Raw genomic sequence first — 7,859 nt, 5'->3', positions numbered from 1 at the left:
TGAGAGAGGAGCCTCATGGCTAACTACTAAAGAGGAGGGCTTATTGCTCCATGATTTGCCCAGCAAGAATAGGGCTTCTTAGCCCCCTGTCTCTAATCACATCATATCTTGCAAATCGACCAGTGCTAGTGGAAAACTCTGCAAAGGCATCCTCCACCTCATCAAGCAATGCTCTATCCTGAAAAACCCGCTTGAATGCATCTTTCCTCCCCTGTGAGATTTCACCATCCATGTGAGGAGGGAATCTGCAAGAAGGTCCACCATTCATCCACTCATGGCTGTAGTATTTTGGGTTCAATGAGTGAGCCAAACAATGTAAAGGTGTGCAATTCTTGTCCCATATGTTGACAAGAATATCTTGTATAGTACCACAAAAGGCCTCTGGTGATGTCTCATACTCGGGGCGCTCACTCTGTAGAATAATGCTCCTCACAGACTTAATCATGGAATCCCATCCCTCATAAACCTCTCCTAGGATGGGTTTGTCTGTATCTGCGAATTGAAACAAAGAAATGATAGGGTTCATGATCTGAATAATTATATCTACCCTCTCCCACCAAACATCATCTAGCATTGTGTCCTTCAGTGTTTTAGAGGCTACTTGATCTGTCTTTCTCCAAAAAGACCAAAACTTAGAAATAACCATGGCCCCAAGAGCGGTCTTGACCTCCCTCAACCTCTTCAACATGATGAATGAAGAGGCAAACCGTGTATCAACGATCTTCAACAATGATAGATTGATGTACTCCTTGTAGATAGTGAGGGCATTTGTATGATTTTGCACAAAGTTACGGATATGTCGTGCATCCTCAATAATGTTACCAATCCAAAGCACATCAGAAGCAATGGATTTCAGTGCTAAGTTCAATGAATGGACATTGCAAGGTGTCCAAAACACTTGTGGATATTTAGCTTCCACAATCATGCCAGCAACCTTGCAAACAGGTGCATTATCTGTAATGATTTGCACACAAGCATAAACACCTACATCTTTAATCACTTTAATAAATAACTCACCCATAAATTCTGCAACCTTGTATTCTCCAAGTGTATCCACCACTTTCAAGAAAACTGGACCATTCAAGGAAGACACCATGAAGTTGATGAGTGGGTGTCGTGCTGGATCTGTCCATCCATTAGAAACAACGCTAACCCCAGATGTTAGCCATGATGTTTCAATAGGCTCAAGCATTTTTTGCACCTGTTTTTTTGCCTTCGTCAACAATGTGGTTCTAAGCTTCTTTGAACCAGGAGGTACATACCATGACGGAGACCCGTGAGTTAGAGCTTGGCACATCTCAATAAGTAGAGGTGAGCGTGCAACATTAAAGGATATGAAGTTTTGATAGAAAAATGAGGCGATGGTGAGATCAAGCTCTTTTCGTTTCTTTTTTTGAAAAATCTTGTCCATTGGACCAAGTGAAATTGCCTTTCTTTTTGCTGCTTGTCCCCCAATAGAACTCTCAAATGGAAATTTGGTGGTGCCTTTTCTCTTTCCTCAAAAATGGAAGGGGGTCATCATTCTTGGTTTTTCTTGATTTTGCAGCCACATTTGCCATACCAACAGTGAACTCTTTTTCCATTTCTTTCCTCTTTTGCAAAGGAACAACTTTACAAGCTCCAACTCCACAACCTGGTAAAGCGAACAAATGGCCTTTCACATGGTAATATGTGCTTGTGAAAGTATTGTGCAAAAGTTGCATCTCCAATGCACATTGCCTCCTCCCTTCCCTTGGTGCTTGGCCCATCCTCTCTTGTGACATATTTCCACAAGGGATATGTTTCAATGTTGTCTTTAGGAGGAAGTCTTCCCTCAGCATTACTTGTAGCAGACTCTGATGATATTGGGGGAGGAGGGGCATCTCCAATGGGGACATTCTTTCCTTTCTTTTGCCCCCTACCTGCTGTCCTTGATTGAGCCATGAATACTATAAAAAAAATAAACAAAATATGCACAAATTTGTAAAAGAAATGCATATACAAACTGCTCTAATAGAAATGCAAAAAAATAGAGATGAAATGCACTTACCTGGTGCTTGAATCTCCTTGCCGAACGCTCCAAACCCTTGGCTCCTTGCTCCAAACTTCTAACAGCAAACCCACAACTCACTGTTTGCAAAAGGAATGAGAGAAAATGGTATTAAAAAAAAGGAATGCGCTATTTTAAAGCCCGCGAGTTTCACTTTTGTGGGATTTGAATTCCAAATTCGGGACACGATGTGTCCTAACGGGACACGACTGGGATTTGCTCATGTCCTGTTAGGACACGATGTGTCCCATATTTGGGATTCGAATTCCCTTGAATTGTGTCCGATTTGTAGGATTCAAACACTTACGCAAAAATGGACGAATCCGGTTTCATAGCTTCCAAGTATTGCATCATTCAAGATGAATTAGGTTAGAGGAATCGGGAAGGTCTCATACTTAGATGTGTTGATGAAGTAGAGGCCAATAAACTTCTAACATAATTCCATGTAGGTTTTGTGGGGGTCACTATGTAGCAGTTACAATGGATCCCTGTGGAAAAATGATTGAAATATGTTTTGGAGAGAGCTTGCAACAAGATTCCCTCAAAGTGATCAAATGCTCTTCCCCCAAAAAATGTTGCAAGTTAAGAGAAATTTTGAGGAGTTACAATGGACCTTTTGGAAAACCCAAAAAATAACCTTCTTTACAAAATTACAATGGTTTCCTTGGAGGATCCTTGGGTTAAAAAACCCCTTTGAAGGGGGTTACAAGGCACAAATGGTGGTTATAAAATCAATGATCCAATGGTAGTTTTTTTGGTGCTCCAATCTTCAAAAAGTTTGGCACAATCCACCAACAATCCTCTTTTTATGGATCTAGCAAACAAAATCAGCAAACATGTGAAGTGAAAGATGCCAAAACTAATCCTTGGACATCTACAATGTTAAAACAAAATCTTGATCAAAAAAATTATAAGGAAAATTCTAAATCAAATAAATGAAATCCTATTCTAGAGCAGCCAATAAGAGTTGATTTCAATAAGTTTTCCTTCGTTGATTTATGACTATTGGGACAACAACAACAAACAAAAGCCCTTAGTTTGCTAGATGTTTAATGGAGATCATGAAATAAGAACCAAGAATAATAATATAGTTTTTTTTGTTTGAGAAAGAAGTGACAGAGAAGGGCTATTTGAAGGCCCTTTTGAAGCCCTTTGAGAGTTCTTAGTCCAAGTGATACTAATGCTCCTTAGGATGCTTGAAGGTGGATGGTTCAACCAAGAACTTCCCCACTTCAAGCTTGAAGTACTTGAGACACCAATTAAGATCTTTCCCATAAGATTAACAACATACGTGAAATTTTGCATAGTGATAAACTAAGCTTGTTATGCAACCTTGAAATACATATAATAGTTAAATCTAGAATGCAAAAATTCAAAAGAATAACAAGCAATTTCTACTCTCATATATAATATTAGAATTTAAATATTTAATAATGTAATATAAGTTAGATGTATGTGAATTTTAATATGAATAGGTATAAATCATAACACTTTTCATATTATAAGGGATTAATTTAATTGGTTGTCAATATTGTTATTGTTAAGTGTTTGGTTAATTTCGTGTCAACAAATGCTCAGTTGGTATTCATTTGGTTGAGGGACTAATAAGTTTATTAAGAATGTGTTCCAAAAACATGGGAACCATCTTAGGCTTTTCCATGTGGTTTTCCTTAGAAAAAACAATACTTCTCATACAAAATATCATGAGCTTTTGAATAAGTATCAAACTTGTCTATAAGCTTTGCTACATATGTATTATTAAGCATAATAACACATACTATACAAAATATCAAAAGATTTAGAATAATTATTGAATATGAGTATAATGATCATTATTAGAACTACATGATAATCAACTAATCAGTTTGAAAAAGAAATTGAAAACTATTTAAAAAACACTAAAATATCATAAATAATGTTGGGGCAACATCTTAATCCACTATGATAGGATATGAGTTGTTTGTTAGACCACATTGCATTATAGGGTCCTCTCTTTTCCCTTCTACGTAATAATTTTGATCTCTTAGGACAAATAACTTATGCAAATACTTGGTCTCACGTATTTTTTTGTTGGCAAATGATTTACATTATATTAACAAAAAATGGATACATAGAGTACAACTAGATATGCATGGAGGAGCCCAGCCCGAGGGCTTCATGGAGAGAAGCAGAAAGATGACCATCTACCCCAAGAAGGGAAACCCGATAGTCTACCAGAATAAGGAAAGTCTAGTTCTTTTACATCGTTTAGTAAAGATAAAAAACAAAATAATTTTTCAATGGTGTTTACAGACTGCCCGATCATCTAACATAATGAGAGACAGAAAACAGAGCACGAAATGCAAAGATATGTTCATGTTGGGTGGCACCTTACGAGCCTCTGGGCGTTTGGGCTTGCTGCATCGAATCATGTCACTCTTTGCTTGGACTGTCTACAACTATGGTGCTAGAAGGGCCCGCTTTTGGAGGTTGCTCCTCAGTGTAGCAACCATAGGGACTGGGGCACAAAGGGGAGGTCGTTGTGCTAGTAGGCTAGATGTCCATGGATTGAATTAGGGAGCCCAACAATTCACGAGCCAGAGATCTATGTCTGGGACTAGCATAGATGGTGGAAGGTAATGAAGAGCTAGGAGGGATCAAATTCGATTAAGAAGGACCAGGGGAGGGAGAAGAGGGGAGCTCTGGATTGAAGTTCATACCAAGGTCATGGGAAAGATAACGAAGGGAAGAGATGAGATGTGACTTATGGGCATTGGCCTCTGCTATCCTTCGAGCAGAATTGTTTTGGTCACGTTCTTGAGTCCAAAGGTGATGAATAAGGAGATTTTTAACCACCTAGAGCACATTACCAAGCCAATGATACTCAACAACTTCCATGCCTGTAACTTGTTGCCTAAAGTGCTCATGGATGTCGTTGTCAAAGAGATGCAAGTTTTCCTCCATTGTCGAGTGATGAGTCCTCCGCCCACAACCACCTCGGTGGGCTCAACCTCTTTCCCGGGCCATGAATTTTGGATGGGAGGTAGCATAATCAACAAACGACGTTGGGAGAACAGAGGCTGGAGGAGTTGAGTCGAGATGAATGTAGAGATGAGCATGAAGTAGATTGACAAGAGCGGGGGATTAACGCACCAAAAAAATATTTGTCTCATTTACATGCTTTGTGATTGTTATTAAATTTTGCTTAATAAAACTAAAGATTTCAAAATATAAATTATTTAATAACAATTTAATATAAATCATATATAATTCTTCTCCATAAAACTTTATTGATGAAATAAAACTTATCTTTATAAATTTCAATATATTATATTACGGTTAAAGATAATAACCTTTTCTATACCAAATATTTAGAATATTTAAAATAAATGATAAATATGTTTATAAATCCTACTATAAACTTTACAACTATGTATTAATAAAATAATCCATTTGAAAACAAAAATTAAAATTATTTAAATTACAAAACAATATAAAATATCAAAAAAATTATTGGAGCAAGATTTAAATTCATTAATATAGATTATGGGTTTCTTGATGAATTATTTTGCATTACGATGTGCCATTGGTATTGACTTTTGTTCCATGAAATTCGAGTTGGCACTATATACATTGTTTGATAACCTTCTAATATGATAATTTATATATTATTTTTTTATTCTTTTTTCTCATGTGTCTCAATTTTTTAACTTTTCAATATAAGAATATATTAATGATAACTGGATTGTTTTTTAATAATTATACACATACATGGTTTTTGATTTTGTATTTTTAAGTAGAGAATCGAAAATGGCAAGGCTTGATTTTTGGTATGGTGCCAGTTTTTGGTATGTTGCAAGTTCAAATATTGCAACTTTCACAATAACCTATTTAAACTTGAACAAAAATTGGTATCATGAAGTGGACCAACATGACCCGTTGAGGTCAAATCAAGGTCTCCATAGAGTGACAATTCAACCAATTCCATTTAATCAATTTTTTTTTTTATAGTTATGAACTATATATGACACATATTATTAATAGTAAAATAAAATAAAGTTGTATAGTTAGGGTTCCTTATTACTTAATTTAAATACAGTATTATGATGTTATGATGTGTTGTAAGAAATATTCCCAATAATAATAAAATTGTAAAATAAGTTAATGAATATTTGTTTAATATTTTTTCTTTATCGTTTTTTTTAATGTAATTAAGCATTTTAGGGTAGGTAAGATATATATATATATAAAATTGACATTGAAGAAAATGACAATAAGAAAAGTTTTTATATTTATTTATTTAACATTAAATGATGACAATTTTTTATATATAATATTCATGTTATAAGGTTAAAGTTATTGTTATTGAACTTATGTTGAGCAAGATACTTATGGGATATTAACTTAGTAGGCATAATGTGGCATTGTGTTTGACTGGAATTAAATGGCATCTTAGTTAACTATTGTGAAGATGCAAAGATTTTGTCTTTATTTGTAAGTTCTGATGGTAGTATTATATGGGCTAATGGTTGCAATGTCAAACTCATTGTTGTCAAACAATTTACTGATATTTGTTGATCTTGCTTGATAAAATCTAATGAAATCTACCTATGTTCAGAACCTTTGATACAAATTGATTTACCTATGTTCAGAACCATTTATTATCTTCCTTTGAATCGACAAATGGTACACTTCAGTCTACATTAAAATCATTTTCTGTAAGTTCAACAACAATGAGGCTATATCATGGTCATGTCCAAGAATAACAATTGAATATGGTGGGTAATTGAACGAGTGAATTAACTTCTAGGAGTGCCTTAACAGTGCACCCAATTATTGTCCATCCAAGACTCCTTGGACAACTAAATTAAAATAATTAAAATATGGAGTTGTTTTACATTTTATTTATTGATTTTAATTGGGATTTATTTACTTCAATCATATATTTATGAATGAAAAATGGTTTTATTATTTTACTTTAATTTAATATATTGATTGGTTAAATGGTTTTATTATTTATTAATTGTAATAGTAATTTACTTAATTTTATTCATATGTAAATTTAAAATGTGAAATAATTAAACTTTTGATTAGTGTAAATTTTTAAATAATATATATATATATATATATATATATATATATATATATATATATATATATATATATATATATATATATATATATATTATTATTATTATTATATTATTATTATTATTTATTTTTATTTTTTTTTAAATTTGAGTGAGGAAGTATTTGGATAATATTGAGCTATTTTGATTTTGAATTTTCTCTCAATTAATAAGTTCCTTATGATATAATCTTATATAAACATATGATTTTGGAAATACTCAAATTTGTTGGTTTGTGTCGTGATTTCAATAACCCTACGACTAAATAAATCATGTGGTATTCTAATAATATTATAGGTTGTGTGTGGATATATGCATGTGCATTCATGTTATAATACATGAGTGAAATGATAATTTTGTCTTTATGAAATTTAATTTCATGTATATTCTATAGTGTAATTCTATATATATATATATAAATAAAACATAAATTAATTTTTATTTATCTCTAATTGTATGATCCATGTCATTATGCATTCATCACTTTATCATCTTTAACAACTTATTATTCTTTTTCTTCAAGACATTGATTTTGTATTTGTTTGATTTTATTTATGTTTATGGAGCTCATGTCTTGGCATTTGCTTTCCTAAAGCTAGTTAATAAGGTAATCCATTGATAAATTATTAATTTACATATGGTTAGAAAATTTTCATTTAGATTGTACATTGTTACTATTAGTAACTATGGAAGATGATCGTTGAGTTTGAAGAAAACTCCAT

This window comes from Pinus tabuliformis, chromosome 2_2 (genome assembly GCF_031772625.1).
Source record: "Pinus tabuliformis cultivar Carrire ecotype Pingquan chromosome 2_2, CPIR1, whole genome shotgun sequence".
Taxonomy (NCBI): Eukaryota; Viridiplantae; Streptophyta; class Pinopsida; order Pinales; family Pinaceae; genus Pinus; species Pinus tabuliformis.
The sequence above is the reverse complement of the archived record's forward strand: the minus strand, read 5'-3'. Positions refer to the sequence as shown.